The sequence below is a fragment of the Sceloporus undulatus genome, chromosome 2 (assembly GCF_019175285.1).
Source record: "Sceloporus undulatus isolate JIND9_A2432 ecotype Alabama chromosome 2, SceUnd_v1.1, whole genome shotgun sequence".
NCBI classification, from domain to species: domain Eukaryota; kingdom Metazoa; phylum Chordata; class Lepidosauria; order Squamata; family Phrynosomatidae; genus Sceloporus; species Sceloporus undulatus.
In genome coordinates, this window is record NC_056523.1 from 197,372,822 (window position 1) to 197,394,906 (window position 22,085).

The window sequence follows — 22,085 nt, forward strand, 5'->3', positions numbered from 1 at the left end:
TGTTGTTGTTGTTGTTGTTTGCTTTCCGACTTACAGCAACCATAAATTGAATCTATCATTGGGTTTTCTTGACAGGTTTCTTCAGATGGAGGTTTACCTTTGCTATCCTCTGAAGCTGAGAGAGTGTGATGTGCCCAAGGGTACCACGTGATTTTCTATGGATGAGCCAGGGTTTGAACACTGGTCTTCCAGAATCATAGTCCAACACTCAAACCACTACACCAAAGAATAGTCCTGAAGAATAATTAAAAGGACAAAGGTATGAATAGTGGAGGAAGTTCTTGATCTAGTCCATTGATATGAAAATGAGACCAGTAAAGTGTTGAAATAAAAGATACTATGTAGCAGGGATGACAAGCAGAGCTTTAATGTGTGCAGTGTGGTAAGAAGCCCTTGTCAATGTTCAAACCACTGCCAGCGAGCTGGAGTTTGTGGATATATCCTAACTGATCTGTTTCTCTTTCCAGTCTCCGTTTGAATATTTTGTTTATTTTTCTTCCAGGACTGCTGTTTTGAGGTTTGAGACAGAATTCCAGGAAGACTGAAGTACTTGGCAATTCCCTGTTAGGTGCAGCTGTTTCTGATATCCAGTTTGTGCCCATTTATCACCTGGCATAGTGTATAATGCTGATGGCCATTGTTGAAAAAGGATGGCATATCTCACATGGAAGGATGAACAGGTGGAAATGCCTCTAGAGTTGTGGATGATGACATGAGATCCTGTAATATAGATAAGTAGATGTGTGGGGGCAAAGTTGTCCAGATTTGTGTCAAGGTTTTGCTCCTGCCTTCCCATGTTTGTTCTGGTCACGTTGTGTCCTGTTGCACAATGTTATGTAGCCTCCTGCAGAGCAAGCTTTTTTTTATTAACAGCAGTTGTCTTTCCCTCTCTTGTGCCGTCTACTAATGGCAGGTGGCTTCCATGGCAGCAGGGTAATAAATCTGCTCTGGATTAAAGGCAATATCTTATGTGCTGGACCCCAACCAGATAGTTTCAGCATCTGAGATAGTTCCTTTGCAGGCCAGAATAAAATATCCCCTGACATTGGGGCCACCAGCCTCTGCTCTATCTGGCTCAACCAGCTTGTTAGCATTCAAATGTCATCAGCTCCATAATCATCCTGAGAGTTCAGTCAGGAAGAGAGAACCTGTAGAAGGAGCATCAAAGGTAGGAAAAAGCTTTGATGATGATGATGATGATGATACATCCGTTCAAATAATTTCTGACTTATGGCGACCTTAAAGTGAGCCTATCATGGGGTTTTCATGGAAAGCTAGACCATCCCCAATAAGCAGCTGTCCATCTTCTATTTGAAGACGAAAAGACAAGAAAGGCTGGTTACTTTCTTTGTCTCCCATGGAATTCCAACTTTTGCTAGCAGTTTAAATGGCAGGAACATTTGCAAAACCGTTTAGATTTCTAATTAAATTCCAAGTTATTTAGTTATTTAGTCGGCTATATCTCCATGAGCACTGTTTTGCTGTTGTTGTTGTTGCTTTAAGTGGTTTCCAGCTTATGGAGACCCTAAGGCAAACTCATCATGAGGTTTTCTTGGCAAGTGTCTTTAGAAGGGGTTTGCCATTTCCATCCTCTGAGGCTGACAGTGTGTGACTTGCCCAAAATCACCCAGTGGATTTCATGGCTGAGCTGAGAACTGAAGCCTGGTCACCAGAGTTGTAGTCTACCACTCAAACCACTACACCATGTTAGCTCTCTAATAATAATAATAATAATAATAATAATAATAGAAACATTAATTGAGAGTCAGTGTAGTGTAGTGTTCTGACCATTTGACTAGGACTTTGGAGACCAGGATTTGAAACCCCATTTGGCCATGAAAGACCACTGGATGACCTTGGGCAAGTTACACTCTCTCAGCCTCAGAGGAAGGCAAAAGCAAATCCCCTTTGAACAATTTTTGCCAAGAAAATTGTGTGATAGGGTCATCTTAGTAAGAAATGACTTGAAAGCACACCACAGCAACAACTCAAACACATAATAAAGTCACTTAATGGTTTTATATCTCTCTTTGTGAATTAAAATTGTACATTAATATATTGCATGTGGACATGAGGCGAACAGAAAGGGAATAGCCACAGGAGAGTGATTGGGGATTCCTGGCCTGGCCTGGTTCCCGCTCTGCTTCTGACCCACAAAGATAAAATGGTGGTAAAACATTTACATTATGTTGTAGGTGTGTCAGGTTTCTATTAAGAGTACAGGAGCAGATCCAGGAGAAAGGTGATGTTGATGGAATATTTTTCTGTATTGTATTATACACAAGTTGTACAAGGTATTTACTTTTCCCAGGCCAGTTAATATCCATTTGCTGTTTGGGTAGGTGTCAGCTCTGAACAGAGATCCTTTTCCTTGGCTTTGAAAGACACTTTTCCTTTTTCTCTCCTTCTGTTACTGTTCTGTGACAGATGCTTGGACTTATAGGGCATGGCCCAGGGGTGGGCAAATCCCGACTGGACCTGATACCAGTTGCTTTTCTCTGAGGATTTGCCACTCCATGGGAAAGTTGCTATAAAAAAAAACTCCCATTGCCATTAAAACCAGGGTAAACCCAAAAGCCAGCATAGTATAGTGATTTGGGTGTTGGGCTAGGGCTGCATTTGCACTGTAGAAATAATGCAGTTTGATACCATTTTAACTGCCAAGGGTCAATCCTATGGAATCATGGGATTTGTAGTTTGTTGTGATCCCAAATATCTTTGACCAAGAAGCCTTATTATCTAACAAAACAATGAATCCAAGAATTCCATAACACTGAGTCATGGCTATGTTAAAGTGGTGTCAGATTGCATTACATCTGCAGTGTAGATGTAGCCTAGGACCTGGAGACCAGGGTGCTTTGCCATGGAAATCCACTGGGTGACCTTGGGAATGTCACATTCTCTCAGCCTCAGAAGAAGGCAAAGGCAAACCCTCTCTGAACAAATCTTGCCAAGAAAACCCCATGATAGGGTTGCATTATGGTCATTATAAGGCAGAAATGACTTGAAGGCACACAGCAACAACAAAACCAAATACTAAAAGAAGATGGACAAGAGCTCCTGTTCCTTCAATAGTTGTGAAACAGGAAGAACATGCACATTTACCTGCATTCCTTCTTCTATATCACTGTTCAGTGTTGCTATTAGCAGCAGGTAGATTCTCCCATGACAGTGGGGCAGTCATTCCACTCCAGGTGTGAACCCATGCTTCAAAGAAGCTGAAACTCCGATGTTTCATACCCATACAGACAGGCCAAAATAAAGCTGCTTCAGGTCACTTTGGAGTATGCTGTTTAAATGATGCATGCATCCTAACAGGCCAGAAGATGCGCCAAAGCAGCGCTCCAGTCCGGCATGTGCTAGGGTTGGGGGCATGCGGAGGCTCTGCCCCCACGCAACCCTAGTAAGTAGCTAGGCCTCAGAATATCAAAATTAAAATCAGGGAAAGGTTATAAGACAACAAGCATTTAAAAACCATTGATACTTCTACATCAGAAATCATGCATCCCTCCTGATGTGGTTGGACTGCAGCTCCCAAGATCCCAAACAAACACAGCTTTGTTGTGAAAATTGTTGGGAGCTACAGTAAAACACACTCCCTCGTAGAGTGGTGGAATCTCTTTTCCTGGTCCTATTCTCTGGAGCAGCAGAAAACAAGCTTGCCTCATCCTCAATATGACACAAACTGTAGTCCACTGGCAGTGGTTTGAAAAAAGACAATGGTTTCTGGGAATGCTACACATACTAAAACCCACACATTGGGGGAAGTAGGCTCAAGTCTGCAAAAGCGTATGCAAACAACTTCTCTCTTTCAGTTTGGAGATTATTACACCAGCCCCTTCCACACTGTAATCGCTCTATTAAAATGGGAATATACCACTCTCTATGCCTCCATCACCGCACCTCTTCTCATTCCCACACCCAGGGCTGCTGCCTCCATTCCTGCCCTCTCCCTTAACCTCATCACCCTTCCTTTCACCCTACTCAGCATGTCTTTAGGTTTTTTTTCCCTCAACTTTCTTCATGCAATTCCAGTTCTTAACAGCCACAGTCTTTCAAAGTTTTTACAAACTTAAATTGAGGCTGCAGTCGCAGAGCTGCAGAGCTCCTAAATTACATGAAAAACTGGGGGGGGGGGGGGGAAAAAAAGGAAGAGGGGGGAGGGAGGGGACAATGACACTACATGACTGGCAATCACGCAATTGCCCCACAAATGGCTTTTTTCATCCAATACATTTCAGGATTGCCAGTTCATTCACAGGTTTCCCCCATAAATGAAAAGGGACATCTGAGGGTCAGACAGCTATGGGTGGGAGGTGGCATCATGCAATTAGCATCACCAAAGCTGCTTCCCTTCCAATGAAATTGCAGTTTAAAAACTGAGTGTGCTAATCTTCTAAGTCTTAATAGTGGTGCAAGATCCCTTTGCATATTAAAATGTTAGTTGTCATCTCATCTGCTAAGTGAGGTTCTTATGCCTGCTTTGTTGGAACATGTTACTTGTCCTGTACCCATATCACTGAGTCATAGAATCATAGAGTTGGAAGGAGTCTCATGGCCTTTTCAGTCCAACTCCCTGTTCACTGCAGGATCTCCAGCTTTTGAAGATCTCCAGAGAAGGAGACCCCACTACTTCTCTGGGCCATTGGTTTCATTGCCCAACTAGTCTTACAGCCAAGAAGTTCCTGCTAAGGTTCATTCAAAATCGATTCTCCTGTTACTTAAACCATTAGGCTTGGTCCTACCCTCTGGGGCAGCAAAGAACAGGCCTGCCCCATGTTATGAAATATTTAAAGAGTGCAATCATGTTTTCTTTTCACCAGGCTGAACATATCCACCTCCTTCAACCTCTCCTCATATATTTTACTCTTCATATCTTTTATCATCCTCATTGCCCTTCCTTGAGCCTGCTCCACCTTTTCCATATTGTTCTTACAATGAGGCATCCAGAACTGAACACTACTGCAGATGAGGCCTGGCCAGTGCGAACTCCCCTAATGTTCATACTTTGCATGTTCATCATGGCTTGTATGTAAAACCCATTTCCTGCTTTTGTTCCTTTAACTACTCTGTACTGAACTTGTCATCAACCATGGGCCCATTATTTTAATTCCTATTAAAGATCACACAATCCTCTCGACCCCCGTAATTCTTACACCATTGTCTGTGCTGGTTATGCTTGGCTGATAGATGTTGGCAGTCCTGCAACATTTGAAGGAAGGATGATACATTCCCATCCCTTTTCAAGAATATTGAAAAGCACAAGTTTCCATTCTGAATGTGCAAACAAATAGTGTAGCTAGTATGTAGTTGCAATGTAGTGATTCCGGCTAAGTTAAAGGCAATGTATGTGGCAGTTGAAAGCCGTATTTATTCTGAATTAGGGATAAAAGTGTAACCTGTGCCAGTCACATATCATGCCTTAGCACATTCGCCTGGTGGAAAGGTTTTTGTTCCATGAATCATTATTGCCAAGTCATGGTCTCAGATCCACATGATCTTCTTAGGATGGAAATGGCAAGTCATGCAAAGGCAGGAGAGAGAGAGAACTGGGCATAGCTGTGAAAAGGGAAGAATTATGGCCTGTTACAGACTGCCAAATAAAGCTGCTTCGGGTCTCTTTGGAGGTATGCTATTTAAATGAGGCATGGGTCCTAAGATCCGGAGTCCGCGCCAAGCCACACTCCATTCCTAAGCCTGGAGTGAAGCTTTGGTGCAGCTTCCGGATTCTTAGGATGTACATCATTTAAACAGCATACCTCCAAAGAGACCCGAAGCAGCTTTATTTGGCAGTCTGTAACAGGCCATGTCTAAAAGGAAGCAAAAAAGAAAGAAGGGAAGAACTGAGGGACCACCTGGCATACAAATAGACAGAATATGAGGGCTGCTACTCTGCCCTTTAATATTTGAGCCTGTTTCCAAAAAAATAGTTTTTTTATTTGTTTGTCTTTCTGGCATGAATCAAGATGACAGAAAAGCTCACATGTAACTTTTGTAGGCCAAGCTGTTGCAAAGGCACAGGAGCACAGCCATTATAGCATTGTCCACCCTTCCTCCTCATCCCCAGCATTTTGTAAAAGTCATTATGCAAGATGGTTGGCTTGGGGTGCATCTACTCTGCCAAATAATGAAGTTTGGACAACACTTAAAATGCTTTCGCTCCATTCTATGGAATCCTGGGTTTATCATTTTACAAGGCTTTTGCCTTCTGTGCCAAAGGTGCTGGTGCTCACAAAACTACAAATCCATGGATTCTGAAGATGGCAGTAAAGTGGTGTCAAAGGCATTATTTCTACAGTGCAAATGCACCCTTGGTGTGATTTGGGTCCCACTTTGCTTCTGATACAAACTGGGTACAGCCCCAATAAAAGCTTGAAATTGACATAAAAACATCCCTAATCCAAATATACATGTGCAAATTGCTTGAGTTCCCGTTAAATTCCAAGTAGTAGCTTAAAACAGATAAAAAGGAGAATTAGCTATACAATCCTGTCAAATAACACTATTTGTATACATAATGTGATAGATCAAGCAGCAGCATGTTCTTTGGGTATATATTTTTGACTCGTCTTGCACCTAGTTCACAGCTCAGAAAAGGTTTTCATCACAGTCCAAGAATCCACCCAGAAAATTATAGCCATTAGGCACACTGCCTGGGGATTCGGGGAATTGTATTCCAAAGACCCTTTCCCTAGCCTCTGCCTTTGTTCATACACAGTTTAAGCTATGGAAGAACAGAGTTCTGGCCATGTGCCTTCATAATGACAGGGAACCTACAGTATGTTCATTTCTGAGTAGGACGTACAGATTTTGTGGACCATAAAGGACAAAACATAAAAGGACAAAGAGGCTTCGATACCATAGACCAATGGTATCCTTCTGGGCGCCTGGCTGAGGTGGGAATTGGGGCAACTGCGCTCCAGTGTCCGTTCCACTCTCTGGGAGTCCCAGATGTTGCAGCTGGGAGAACTGTGCTCACGAGCGGGCCCTTAAAAATGGGTCCCTCAAGGAGCCATTATCTGATCTCCCATGCTATTTAACATTACAAATGAAACCGCTGGAGAAATCATCGGAGACATGGGGCGGGGTTATCATACGAGGATGACACCCAAATCATTTTTAGTCTCCGACTGATGCAGTGACTGGGGATGGCGTCTCCCTCTCGTGCCGTCGGAAGTCAGTAATGGCTGGATAGAAAAACCGACTCAAACTGAATCAAGAGAAAAGGAGGTACTAGTGATAGGTTCCCCCGGTCCAGGAAGGCGGTGGTTCAAATGTAATGAACGGGTCAACGCTCCCATGAAGGACTCCTGAGCAGTCTGGGGGTGATTCTTGAATCGCGCCCAACCTGACTGCTCAGGGAATGCGACGGTCAAGAGCACCTGTTACCAGCTTCGGTGATGCACAGATGCGCCCATACCTGGACCGGAGGACTAGAAAAACAAATGTGTACATGCTCTGGTAACTTCAGATGGACTTCTGCAATTACTCTACAGGGCAACCCTTACCAAACTCGGAAGTGAAATGGTGCAAAATATGGAACCCGGCTGCACTGGTGCGTCCAGGACCAGCCACATAACACCTGTGCTTAAAGATCTCCATGGCTGCCCATATCGCTCGAGCTAAATAAAGAAGCGTGGTTATTACCTATAAAGCCAAAGGCTGGGTCCAGGATTCTAAAGGACACGCCTCTCCCGTACAATCAGCCTCGCAACCTCAGACATCTGGGCAGCAATGCTGAAGGTGACTGGGGCTAGGTTAAGCTTCTACCCATAGAAGGCCTTCTCACAGCTGCCCAGCCCTTGGAAACAACACTGCCACTGAGCTCCGCTCATCCACCACCTGGCCCAATTAGGAAGGAAACCCAAAACATTCATATTCAAGCAGGCATCCCCGATTAAATACTGTGGCCATCCCTCCTCTTCCGTGCCCATGAGGAGGGTAACGGAGCTTGTTATTGTTTTAAGATTGTGTAGTGGATGTTTTATGTTTTAACTGTAATTGTTGCACATTTTGCATATTAAGCCGCCCTAATCTTTCTGGAAGGGAGGGATATAAATAAGATTTAATTATTATATATTATATTATATTATTATTATTATTATATATTAATTATTATTGTGTTGTTGTGTTTGGAGCATAAAGGAACATAAACAGGACATAAAGGCTCCATAAATAAAGGGCATCCCTGTAATAAGGGACTGCTGATAACCATAGCCATGATGTAGAAATTAGCCTCATGCAGGGAATGTGCTTGAGAACATGGGATCCATTGCAGTGCCTATCCGAAGAAGGTTTCAGATAAAAGAAAATTTGTGAAGGATAAAGCAAAGGGGTCTTTCCATAAAAACCTTCCATGTTAGACTCAGATTAGATGAGGAGTGGAACTTTTTGTTTGTTTGTTGTTTATGTTTATTCATTTCTTTTGTATGACCCACCTTTCTCCCAAAGTGTGAACTATGCAGTCCTCCAGAAAGAGTTGGATTGCAGGGCCGCCATCCTCACCATGAGCTCTATGGCTGTGGCTGCTAGGAGTTGCAGTCCAACAACTTTAGGAAAACTGATTCCCATTCTTTCTTATACAATTCCTATGAAATATGGAGAATCAGTAATACGTATTACTTCATACACTGCTGCTATTGGTTTTCACATTATGATTTTGCAGGAGGATTTAGCTTTGGTCATTGATTGACCAGAGTCTTAAACCTGGAGTTCACATGGTGGCAAATGACAAAGACTGCATAGCAGTAGTTTACAGTAGTGCAACCCTCATGATACATTGGTTCCTCCACATTCACTGGCTTAGGAGTGAAGGACCCTCGTGAATGTGGAAAAAACTCAAATTAAAAAAAAAACGTTTTACTTGAGAGAATACCTAGAAAAGTGTTTTCTCTTGGAACGTCTAGGAACTTTATCGCACCCGCTTTTTCAACATTATGGGTACAGGAAGAGGACGCTCGTGTCCGCCACAACCACCCCAAATGGATTTTACCACACGCCAAAGCATCCTCCAAAAGGCCCCGTTCCAACATGGTGCCCGTCAGCACTGAATGGGGACGGCTTGGCACTGGTGATGGAACGGGGCCTTTTGGAGGATGCTTTGGTGTGGATAAAATCCATTTTGGGGCGGTCCCACGCGCGCACACGAGCGTTCTCTTCCTATACTTGTAATGTTGAAAAAAGCATTGGATAAAGTCCTAGGTCTTCCAGCAGAACTCTATGGTCAACTTCTGCCAGAGTTGTGCTGGAGGACCTAGAGATTCCTAGAGGCGAACATATTAAAAAATGCAAATAATCAAATCCGAAAAAGTCACAGCCGCAAATGTGGAGGGCCAATGTTACATCCAACTATCTCTTCATCAGAGAGAGACGGAAAGAGATGTTTTGAACATTGGACTAGGACTCTGGGAAACCAAAGTTGGAATCCATGCTTAGCCATAAAAACCCTTTGGATGACTTTGGGTTAAGTAACACTCTCGCAGTCCCAGTAGAATAGCAATAGCATTTACATTTCTATACCACTTAGCACTCTCTAAGTGGTTTACAATCTGTAAGCCAATTGCCCCCAACAAACTTGCAATGGCAAAACTTCTCTGAATGTATCTTGCCAAGAAAACTCTACAATAAGGTTGCCATAGGTTGCAATCAGCCTGAAGGCACATAACAACAACAACTTCATCAGAGAGGTTATGGAAAAGACTTAACATGATTGATTGTAGCCAAAGAAATAAGGAAGCCTAGAAATCAGTGCACAGAAAACCACAAAATGCCCAGGAGAGATTCAAGTTATAGTCAGGAATGTAGCTGTGGGGCGAGGGAGCAACATCAGGGTATATATCATTACAGTAACTTCAAACTTCACTGAGCGTTTCGAAATAGAGTTTGGGCACCCAAAGAAAAGGCCCTGGCAAAGTGACCAAGGGAATGCAAACTGAACAAACACAGGAATTCTAAGTAGGAATGCTTTTCAGTGTCTCACTATCCGCAGTGCTAGAAATTTGGAGGTGGAAGAAAAATATTATGGGGGTGAGAATTTGTGTTTGGGAGTCCAGTGCCCTCATTTTGTGCCCCTTCAGAGAAGTGTTGCCAATCACCCTCGAAGGAAATCCCCTGATTGGCCTACTGGAATGCATCCAAAATTCATGGGAGGGGGCGGGACCTCTGGCTCAGCGGGGCCACAAGGCACAACAGGAAGGCTAAAGGGGGTGGGACATCCAGGATGGGAGGTATGTTGGGCATTTTGGGGGGCAGGAAGGTATTTTCGGGCCTTTTTTGGGCAGGAAGGTGTGTTTGGGCAGGAAGGTTAAATTCCCTGAAAATTCTCGGAAATTTGGCAAACCCAGAAATTTCCCAGAAAGGTTTAAAATTTCCCAGTTTCTGGGACATTTCCCGTGAATTGGCAACACTGCTCCAGAAATACACCCCTGGTTATAGTCCACCAGAATTAGAAGGGCCAGAGATTCTGCACACTTGCTCTGTAGCATGTACGTTTCATAGAATCCCACCCTACAAAGCCAAAAACAATCTGCTAAAGATAGGAACGAAAGAGCCATCTTATCCTTTTCCTTCTTCTTCTTTTTTAAATGGACAAGTTGTGCAAAAGAGCAGGCTGTGAAAACGGGCCCGGCTGTGTTACATTTGCTGTTTAAGCTCATCCTTGGTAAAAGTCAGTAGCACTTTTATCTATACAGTGCAGACTGAGCATTGTCGTGATTGGGAAAAATGGCAATTCTAGTGGCAAACTTCATTCCTAAAGGAAAGTAGGTGGGTGCTTGGGTGGGGAAAAGGAAAGCAATATGTTCCTAAAGAGAATGCGAAAAGGAGGTTAAAATCCATGTGCAATTTGTGGGTTGATGAGACAACTTATCAGCACAAATGGTCTGGGTGATTAACTGATAAGGAACAGCCTCATTGGTGAGACAAATTAGGATATTATTGGAGGTCTTCATCTAATCATTGTATCTGTGTTATCTTTATTGTGGTGTGTTAAGAGGGTGTTGTGGTGGGGTGATAGGAAAGCAATGAAGCATCTGTCATCTGCTAGCTCTTGTGATATGCTGCAGTTGTCCACAAAGAGGCACAACACTGGGGGAATGGAGAGGTCAAACTACATGGTATATTAAAGACAACGTGTACACCTACAGATCAATCTCCACACACTCTAAAGCAGGCACACGTGGCCTCAGCCCAGGCTAGGACTGGAAAGTATGTGCGGAGAAGGTTTAAATCTGCTCCCATATGATTTCTATCTATTTTTTTAAAAGCTAGATTTTTAAAAATATCTTTATTAATCAGTTCTTATTAGTAACAAATTACACTTTGTTAACTGTACAAATAAACATTTTTAAAAGATAACATCTTTTGATTTGATTTGCTCTTTTGCTCTTCTTTTTTTCCTGTACTTCCAATCTCCATTGTCCTATATATGTTACTTCATTCTTCTTCTTTTTCATTCCCTCTAGTTTGACTTCATCTTATTTTAATTTGTTAAGCTGTCCTTATCATCTCATCTATTCTCTTCTCATGTTCCATCTTATCAATTATGTTTTTTTTAATGCATACCAAAATATTCCTGTATATTTATATATCCATTCCATATGCATACCATAAATTATATCCATAATATATATCTACAACTTATCAGGGAACAAAAATATTCTTAAACATAGTGCTATTGTTTCTGCTGTTATTATTACATATTTAAATACATATCAAGTCCTACTATATTAGTGGTACGTATATTCCTCTTTTTGTAAATGCATGGATGGGGGTGTTCTTATTGTTCCACAGAAGGCATGTGGACAGTTTGTGAGATAAGTGGGAGAGCAAATCAGCTGGAATTGAGACCTCACTCTGACTCTATATCCAGGGAGAGAATGTACAGGTGTGCTATGCACAAAGGAAGCAAGCTGAGTGAGAAAAGGCTGAAAGCAGGGAAGGAAAAAAATCAAGGAGCAAGTCCTAGCCAGCAGCAACCCCCTTTTGCTAGGCTAGCCTTTCAGGAGGTAGGCACATTTGCTTTGCATGCACAAAATCTCATATTTAACATCTGGTATCTCTAGGCAGGGCTAAGGAATAACCCTGCATGAAACCCCACAGATCCAGTGCTGCCAGTCTTGTCAACCAAGTTGACAAGCCCAGTCCTCTCAACAGTGGTAGAGAGCAATGGCTCTGTGGGGTCTCAGGCAGAATTATACTCCATGCCTAGAGATGCCAAAGGTTTAACATGAGCTCTTATGCATGCAAAGCAAGTGTGCTATCCATCCAACTAAAGGCCCTCCTTTGTCCCTGTGTCTCTACCAAGGTGACCAGACATCCTCTTTTTCCAGGCCACATTCTACATTTTGACCTTCTGTCCAGGAGGAATTCCAGAATGTCCTCCATTTTAAGCATGACCAAGAAACATGCATTTGCATTTATATGAGTGTTTTGATCTTTTATTTTGTAATGTTCTCCATTTTTTAAAATGTCTTACATTGGGCAGTGCCTTGCCATCCTTTGATGCCTATCAGCTTCCGGGCCCAGTACAAGGTGTTGGTTATCACCTTTAAAGCCCTAAATGGCTTGGGTCCAAGCTATCTTAGGGACCGCCTCCTCCCGTACAATCCTCCCCGCGCTCTCCGGTCCTCTGGGAGGAACTTACTGCAGCCTCTAAAATCTAGGCTTGCGGCGACCTCCCAGAGGGCGTTCTCTGCTGTCGCCCCCAAACTCTGGAACGACCTGCCAGATGAGATCCGTCAGATAACATCATTAGACAGCTTTAAAAAAGCGGTCAAGACGGATCTCTTCCGGCAGGCCTTTCCAGATTAACCATCCCGGCCCAGGTTCCCTGATTCCCAGGTTCCCTGATTCCCTCATTCCTCCCGTTGCCCCATCTTAGTGATGGTTGAGGATCAACAGAGGGATATCAGGGTTTTTAGTTTTAACTGCTGTTTTTATGCTTGATATTGTGTTTTTAATATGTTATACTGTTTAATACTGTCTTAAGGGGGGGAGGGATAAAGTGTTTTTAATTGTCATATTTTATATTTTACTGTTGTTAACCGCCCAGATTGGTTTGCCAGAGGGCGGTATACAAATAAATATTATTATTATTATTATTATTATTATTATTGAGGTTAAGACATCTGATCACTCTGACCCCTACCCCTTTGGTCAGTCATGCTTCTCCTGTCTATAGAAATGAAGGTGCCATGGCTCTGGCTTTTACCGGACAGCGGCTATCAGTTTGGCCCTCACTATCTTTGCTCTCATTTCTTTGGCTATTTACCAAAATTTGATGTATATGCAGCATAAATTCTTCAGGTCTAAGGAACTGCAGTGAAGGTGCTTGTATTCCAGACAGTAGACAATCTACATGTTATGTGACAGTGACCTGAATACTAGTTGCTGGCAGCTTGTTGTGGTTTGTGGGTTCCCCATATAAGGCGGTGTTTCTCTTCTAGCTGACACTTCCTGATCCAGGGACAGCGTCTTTTTCTTAAAATTACAAACACACTTTCTAGAATTTACTGCTGCATAGGATATTATGGAACTGAGATATAGATACTGTAGGAAAGAAGACCTGAAAGAGAATGGGACTTGAGAAAACTGAAGGCAACGAAAGGGTATGTGTAGTAAAACGTCACATAGTTTTTTTAATGATTTATTTGATTTACAGTGGGCCCTTGGAATCCACTGGGGTTTGATACCAGGAACCCCCCAATGCCTCCAATCTACCTGGATAGCAAAATCTACAGATGCTCAAGTCCCATTATACACAATGTAGTAGTAAAATGGTGTCCATTAATCCATCTTTGCTTTTTTAAAAATGTTTTCAAGCCATAGATGGCTGACTCCATGAATGCAGAATCCAAGAATGGAGGCCTGACTGTATATCCCCCCCCCCCAACTTTCTTCCTATGCAGGATCCAAGGTTAGAGAAAGGTTTATGTTATTGACTAGAAGTAGAAAAAGAAGAAGAGCTGCACAGAATGAGTCAATAGCTAGTTTGGCAGCAAGTTGAAGGTACCAGATCCCATCTAATTCAGAAGCCTCCTGGTTAGAACTTGTAAGGGAGACTGCAAATGAATTCCAGATTAGCTGTATTTCAGGGGAAGGCAATGGCAAACCACCTCTGGGTATTCTTTTCCTATTAAATCTATGGGATCATCATAACTCAACAGGTGACCTGAAGGCACATACAGTCAGCCCTCCATATCCACAGATTCCTTATCCATGGATTCATATACGTCCATGACTTGAAAATATTTTTTAAAATATGTAACTTCCAAAAAGCAAACCTGGATTTTGCCATTTTATATAAGGGACACTATTTTACTATACCATTATATTTAATGGGGTTTGAGCATCCATGAATTTTGATATGCACAGAGGGTCTTGGAACCAAAGAGTATAGCAAGGGCCCACTGTATTACTACTGTTACTACTATGAAGGTAGGCAGTCACCAACAATTCTACCTTTTATCTCCTCCTTCACAAATATCCACTGAAAAATATAAGATGGAAGAGCTGCATGACAGGAGCTGTCTATGGGGATTGGGGAGCTTGGCATTGAAGAAAGGGGAGGCTTGAGAGATAAAGTGGCCCTAGAGATAAACCAGAGGAATGAAAGCTGAGGTTTCCAAGGATGAACACCCTTCACTCTTTCTGGAAACTTTTTTTCTATCTCCACTAACATAAGCAGGAATCAAGAGGAGGGAAAATGTGGTGGAGCACAGCTTCAGAGCAGGAGCAATGAGTCATCTACTGGAATGCAAAATAACAGAGCAATGTGTTATTGCTGTTTGCATCAAACAAATGCAGAGGAATCTTATCTATGGCCCAAATTAGAGAATCATGTGGCCCCTCCACTGGACTTCAACTCCCAGCATTCTCACCATTGGCTAAGCTTGCTCGGGCTTCTGGTAGCTACATGATTTGTGCTCTTAGCCTAACTCCAATGGCTTGTCCAAACCAGAATAGGTCCATTGAATCAATGGGATTTACTCCAGTCTGGTCTAGTTGGATTTGGAACTACCATTGATTCCAGGTGAGAAAGAATTAAATAAAGAAGAACAATAGCATCCCATAAGTTGACAGGCAACTTAAAAGCACCCACACGTGCAACCACACACACACACACACATTTGTAAGGAGCCTCATAGGCCATCAAAGGGACCCCTTAAGCAAGCCCTAGCTCCACTCAGAGAAGGATCTCCAGCTGGACTTTTCAGTACTCCAGATGTTTTGGACTTCAGCTCCCAGAATTCCTGACTATTGACCAAACTAGCTGGGGCTTCTGGGAGTTGAAGTCTAAAACACATGGAGGACCAGTGTTTGAGAATCACTGAGCAAGAGCATTCTCAAAAAGCAGCTGTTCATTCTCTTTTTGAAGACGAAAAGACAAGAAGGGATGAGTACTTCCTTTTTCTCCTATGGAATTCCAGCTTGTGCAAGAAGTTTAAATGGCAGGAACATTTGCAAGACTGTTTAGAGTTATTTAGTTATTTATTTAGCTATTTATCTATGAGCATTGTTACGCTGCTGCTGCTGTGTGCCTTCAAGTGGTTTCTGACTTATGGAGACCCTAAGGCAAACCTATCATGGGGTTTTCTTGGCATGTTTCTTCAGAGAGGTTTTGCCATCGCCATCCTATGAGGCTGAGAGAGAGTGACTTTCCCAAGATTACCCAGTGGGTTTTATGGCTCAGTGGGGATTTGAACCCTGGTCTCCAGAATCATAGTCCAACGCTCAAACCATAACATTACTTTTTCTATTAAATACCCAATGTGATTAACAAAATAAAAATTAAAAAGATAACACAAAAATCAGCAACAAGGAAGGAAGCTTAGAAACTTATACAGTTCATAACAAACGCAATATCCAGTGTGACAGTAGAGCATGCTTAAGCAGTATGTGTGGTCAGGTGATGTCTATTGAACCGTTATAGCACCTGTTCTTCAAAACAGTCTCTACCCAGATTGAACAAGTCTACACCAAGGGCATGACATTTCCTGATGGTAAGAGCTGTTTGATAGTGGAACACACTCCCTTGGAATGTGTTGGCATCTCCTTCTTTGGGGGTTGTTAAACAGAGGCTGGATATAGGGGTTTGTGATTGTGTCTTCCTGCATGGCAGGGAGTTGAACTGGATGGCCCTTGTGGTTTCTTCTAGCTCTATTATTCTAGGATTGTTGTCATGTTGATTTTAATGAGGGTGCTGGTGTGTGTGTACTTACAGATAGTTGACAGGTAATGTTCAGAGACATAGCACATTCTAAAATTCCCTCCATTCCCTCATATGGTCATCCACCCATCATGGCCTTAGGCAACATCTTTCCTATTGCATTTGTCCCTCAGCCATTGTTAAAACCGAACTTGTCACCTCATCACCATAACCACCCATTTTGCATTTCTATGGCTATTTATTTGTTTATCAGCTTGCTTCAAGTCTACCTAGATGAGACACCTCCAAGATCCCCTGTACTCCACTCTTCTGCTTAGGCACTGTTAATTCAGACCCCTGACCTCCCTCATTGAATCTAGCCATCTGGTTTTTCTTCTGCCTTCTTCCTTTCCCAGCATTATTCTCTTTTCAAATAGGTTGTGTCTTCTCATGATGTGGCCAAAGTGTGACAGCCTCAGTTTGATCTTCTTGGCTTCCAGGGAGTGTTCAGGCTTGATCTGTTCTAGGACCCATTTGGTTGTCTTTTTGGCTGCCCATGGGATCCTCACCACTCTTCTCCAACACCACATCTCAAATTAGTTGATTTTCTTTTTATCCACTTTTTTCATTGTCCAGCTTTCATATCTATACACGGTGATGGGGAATGCGGTGATTTCTATGATTCTGACTTAAGTGCTCAGTTTTATATCTTTACTCTTTAGGATATTTTCTAGTTCCTTCATGGCTGCCTTCTCATTCCTAGTCTTCTTCTGATTTCTTGACTGCAGTCTGTATCCTGAACAATGTTTGATCCAAGATAAAGAAAACTCTTTAACTGTTTCCAGTTTACACTCTGCCTGCTGAATCTCAGATTATTCAAGTTTGGCCTGGTTACCCCATGGATTTGCCTTGTATTCAGTGGGTTAATGTTGATCTGTCAGTTATTGTGTTTGTCCATCCAACAAGGTCTTCTGGAAAAACCTTGAAATGTGGTTGTAAATGCAGACCCTTTTGCAGACTCTTTGGATATGCTACTATGGGAAAGCAGACGCTCTCAAAAGCTGGAACTTTCACAAGGCTGAAGATTTATTTTCAAAACGAATGACAGCAGAGATTCCCAAGGATGCAAAATTCCCAAGCAGAGATTCCCAAGGATGCATCTTCCAAAGTAATATCCCAATTGTGTATCTCCCGAATCCAAACTGTGAAAGATATTTTGACTCTTGTCCTTTAGCACCATTTGGAAATGTTCCTTTTTACAAGCTAGATCCCTGAAACACTGCTCCCAGCCCACATGGCTGCTAGCTGTGGGATTCTGGGAACTGCAGTCCAAAAAAGTAACTTTTCAAAAGCCTGCCCTTTAGCTTGTCCATCTTTGTCATGCCTGGTGCTGTGCAGGGCTCCTCTGAAATGTTTGCTAATGCAAAACTGTAGCAGATTTGGAGACTCATCTGAGAAACAATTAGGATGGCTAAATGAAATTAAACAAAATCTCTTGCACAACTTTAATGCTCTGGAGCTTTATGATACTATCTTTCCTGCTACTTCAGACTGGTTAGTCGTGCATTAGTGGTGCACTTTGTGTCCGAACCACTTTGTGTCCAGGTGCATCCAGACTAAACAATTGTTGTTCTGTGATTCCACTTTAACTGTCATGGTTTGATCCTATGAGATTGTGGGATTTGTAGTTTGATGTGGTATGTGGACTTCTATGCTGGAGAACACTAATCCACTTCCTTTGAATTGCAGCACTGAAGCTTTCAAGCAGAGTGACACTATTCTTAGTGTCTCAGGAAACTATAAATCCCAGGATTCAAGGGGCTGGAGCCCTGGCAGTTAAAATGGTATCAGACGGCTAGAGTTGTGTGATTTGGATACATCCCTGAAATTAAAAAAAAACTGCTTTGAGGAACTTTATCTTTTTCATGGCTCTTCTTACAGAGCCTCCTCACATTTTAAAATTCACATATAACTCAGTGGCATGCGCCTGAGCCATTCTGAACTGGTAGATGTTTCCCTTAGAATTTTTTTCCATGTAGGAAAGGCATAATAGTTCTCTTTTCACAAGAGCTGGTAGATGAGAGTGTGAGAAACTACCAGGTCTTGTTATCCCAGTCCCCCACACGGTGTGTGGCTTGAAGTCATTTCTGACTAATGGCAACCTAAGGCAAACCTATCATGGGGTTTTCTTGGCAAGATTTGTTCAGAAGAGATTTCCCATTGCCTTCCCCTAAGGCTGAGAGAGTGTGACTTGGCCAAGGTCACCCAGTGTGTTTCCATTGTTGAGCTGGAATTCAAACCCTGGTCTTCAGAGTTGTAGTCCAATGCTCAGACCACTATGCCATACTGGTTTGGTGATTGACTTGAAATTAAATAGTGCTTTGCTTAATGGGATTGTTCAGTTTTAAGACACTGTTACTGGGTGCCCATTTTCTCATTCAAGCAATTTGTGAGTGAAAGATCCGTCACTATGCAATCTTTTATGCAAAAGGATCTTGTAGGACAGCTCAAAGGTACTAAAAGATCCTTTTGTATACTGATTCTCCTGACCAATGCCGCTATAAATTTGAATCCTGACATTGAAACTGACACCCCCTTTAATTGTGGGAGGGGGGTGTTGTGCCTACTGTGGGTCTTGGGGCAGGCAAAATGGCTCCAATCCCATAACCATATTTGGAGGTCAGGCTTTTCTTACTCCTCATGTAAATAGCCATAAACCTATATATTAAACTGCATTAAAGTGATTTAAAAGAAAAACAGAGAATGACTACAACTCAATAAATAATTTACACATGTGAGTACCATAGCAATATTGTTTTATTTATGAGCCAATGTGGATTAGTACTTTCAGTGTTGTGAGACCAGAATTCACATACCCGCTCAACTATGGATACCAACTAGGTGGCCTTGGGCAAGGCACACTCTTTCAGCCTCAGAGAAAGGTAATGCAAACCTCCTCTTAATAAATCGTGCCAGGAAAACTTTAGGATAGGGTTGCCATAAGTCAGAGTCAACTTGAAGGCACATAACAATAGCTTGCTCACCACCAGTATAAATACTGGTGAATCTAAAAAGAAAAAAAATCCTTAAAATCATAACACTCAGAGCTCAGAAAAGTGGCTTTAATATATGTTTCTGGATCCCTACATGCATACATGCATGTGCCTGTGTGTGTGGTTGCAGTTGTGTGCCTCCAAGTCATTTCCAGCTTATGGTGACCTAAGGCAAAACTATCATAGGGGCTTCTTGGCGCGTTTCTTTGGCGGAGGGGTTGCCATTGCCTTCCTTTGAGGCTGAGAGAGTATGACTTGCCCAAGGCCATCCAGTAGGTTTCCTTAGTTAATACTGGTCTCCAGAGTCACATGTCATATTACAATATTCAAACCACTATGCCACACTGGCCATCATATATATGTGTAGCTATATGTATATGTATATACAGTTGGCCATCTATATCCAGTTCCAAAAAGCAAATCTTGGTTTTGCCATTTTATATAAAGGACACCATTTTATGAGAGCTAGAGTGGTGTAGTGGATTGAATGTTGGACTATGACTCTGGGGACCAGGGTTCAATTCCCAGCTCAGACATGAATCCCACTGGGTGATTTTTGGTGAGTCACATGCTCTCAGCCTCAGGGGAAGGAAACGGCAAACCTCTTCTGAACCAATCTTGCCAAGAAAACCACATGAAAAGGTTACCTTAGGGTCACCATAAGTCGGATATGACTCCAAAGTGCACAAAACAACATTTTATTACCTGTTGTATATAATGGGACTGGAGCATCCAAAGATTTTGGTATCGAATGAACCCCAGCAGATACCAAGGGCACACTGGAAATCAAATATATTATAAATTATAAAATAAGCTGCCTCTCGGAACATACTCTACAAGAGTAACGTTTCTGAGCTCTCTTCTTAAAGGAGAGAAGCCCTTGCCCCTTTCAGGAGCTGCACATACCTTGCTATCAATGTATCTTTTGTGCACATTGGCTTTTGCTAGCTGTTTTGGATCAGGGGCCTTGCACACTACGCAGCTGTAGTGTTCCATTTTAATTCCCAGGACTCCATAGGAAGCAGTCATGGCAACTAATATATAACCGTAGTGCTATAATTGTGTCATGTGAAAGACCCCCTGGTAGAAATCACTGAAATGTGGGGAGGAGCGGATAAGTTAATTCTAACTCTCCTTTGTCCTTTTTCTTCCAGGTATGCAGCTTTTTTATCCTCATACATAACAAGGATGTTTTGATGGCGGAAACTGCATACTCATTGGCCCATCTGAAGAATTATGCTCAAGGAACATGAGAAGAAGAAACGTTTATCCCATGTTTCAGTGACCATTAATAATGTAACACTCATCTTGCTGGAACAATCCAGCATCTCGGTCCAATAGCCGCTGGACAGCTATCTCTGGAAACTTATAACCAGAGCCTGAGAGGGATAGTGGTACCCTATTGCTTGCCCCCAGCACCTGGTCATCAGATATACTCCCTCTGAACATGGAGGTTTCATTTAGCTCTCATACCTAATAGCTAATACTAGCTGATTAATTTGCTTTCTCTCTCGTAGAATTCAAAGACGGAGAGACTTGACAGCTGAATACAGTGGGGCCTTAATATCCATTGGGCTTCCATAGATGCTCAAGTCCCACAAAATACAATGGCATAGTAAAAAGGTGCACCTTATATCAAGCGGCAAAATCAAGGTTTGCGTTTTATAACTGAATTTTTAAAAAATATTTTGAAACCGTGGATGCTGGAATCTGTGGATAAAGAATCCATGGATAAGGAAGGTCGATTGTACACCGCCTGAATTTAAAAGAGCATTGAAGACAAATCTCTTCCAGCAGGGTTATCCAGATGATGTTTTAAAAACTGTGAATTTTAAATGATGAATTTTAAAGGTGGATTGTTTTAATATGTGTATATCTTGTCCTTTTAAATTAATGTGGGGCATCTGTTAATTGTTGTTGTTCCCCACCTCAATCCATGGGGCAAGGCATGTAAGAAAATAATAATAAGAAGAATAAAAATAAGAAAACTGTGTTAGTCCGGAAAATCAGCATGTAAAGGGATCTTGCAGCATCTTTGAAACTTTCAAAGGTCCTACAAGATCCCTTTGCATACTTGCTTTCTCTCTGATACTGAAAGTGAGATTGGCATCTCCCAGTTTCAACAACCAGGCTTTAACTCACACAGGTTGTTTTGCTGATTTTTGTAGACAAGCCAAGTAGCCTAGGTATGTCTTTGAACCAGAGGTGGATTTCAGGATGGGCTCAGACTATCAAGTTGTTTTAAAGGGTGAGCTCTGAGCCTATCTACCTGTTATTATTTGTCTTCCCTCATGTCTCTATATTTAACCTTTTAGTTTTAAAGTTGAAAGAAAACAAGAAAGCATTTTTCAAAGTACTTTTTCAATTTATTATAATTATTATTATTATTTTGGAGAGGGGAAAATATTTTTGATCCAGATTATTTACACACATTTGTTGTTGCAGTGTGCCTTCAAGTCGACTCCGAGTTCTGGCAACCCTATCATGGGGCTTTTCTTGGCGAGGTTTGTTCAGAGGGGGTTTGCTAAGGCCATCTTCTGAGGCTGAGAGAGTGTGACTTGCTGAAGGTCACCTGCCATAAAGTGGAACACAACCGTCGCTTCTGAACATCAGAGGGTGAGGACTCTTTTTGGTTTGGGGGTCAACTCTGTATGAAATGGGGGGGAGAAACCCACTTTCTTTTTCTATTTGAGAAATCCCACCTCACATGGCATCGTTTTGACCCATAACCTGCTTCTCCACCCCAGTGAGGATCTGGTCCAAACAGGGTGACCAGATGTCCTCCTTTTCCAGACCATGTCTCCATTTTAACATTTTGTCCAGGAGGAACTTCAAAATGTCCTCCATTTGGAGCAGGGGTAAGAAGCATGAATTGATACAGTGTT

The 22,085-nt window shown here is 42.2% G+C and overlaps 1 protein-coding gene across 2 annotated transcripts in view; it reads left to right on the forward strand.

Annotated features, from left to right (window-relative positions):
* The first annotated feature begins 901 nt into the window (after window positions 1-901).
* The window catches only part of ACP5 (acid phosphatase 5, tartrate resistant), a 33,874-nt gene continuing 12,690 nt past the window's right edge, over window positions 902-22,085 (forward strand). The window contains exons 1-2 of one of the 2 annotated variants that reach the window (XM_042455847.1): window positions 902-1,168; window positions 21,646-21,816. The gene's annotated coding sequence lies outside the window, so the exon portion shown is untranslated. Of the gene's footprint in view, window positions 1,169-21,416; window positions 21,449-21,645; window positions 21,817-22,085 lie in introns of those variants that run through there. The other variant, XM_042455848.1, reaches the window with a different exon arrangement.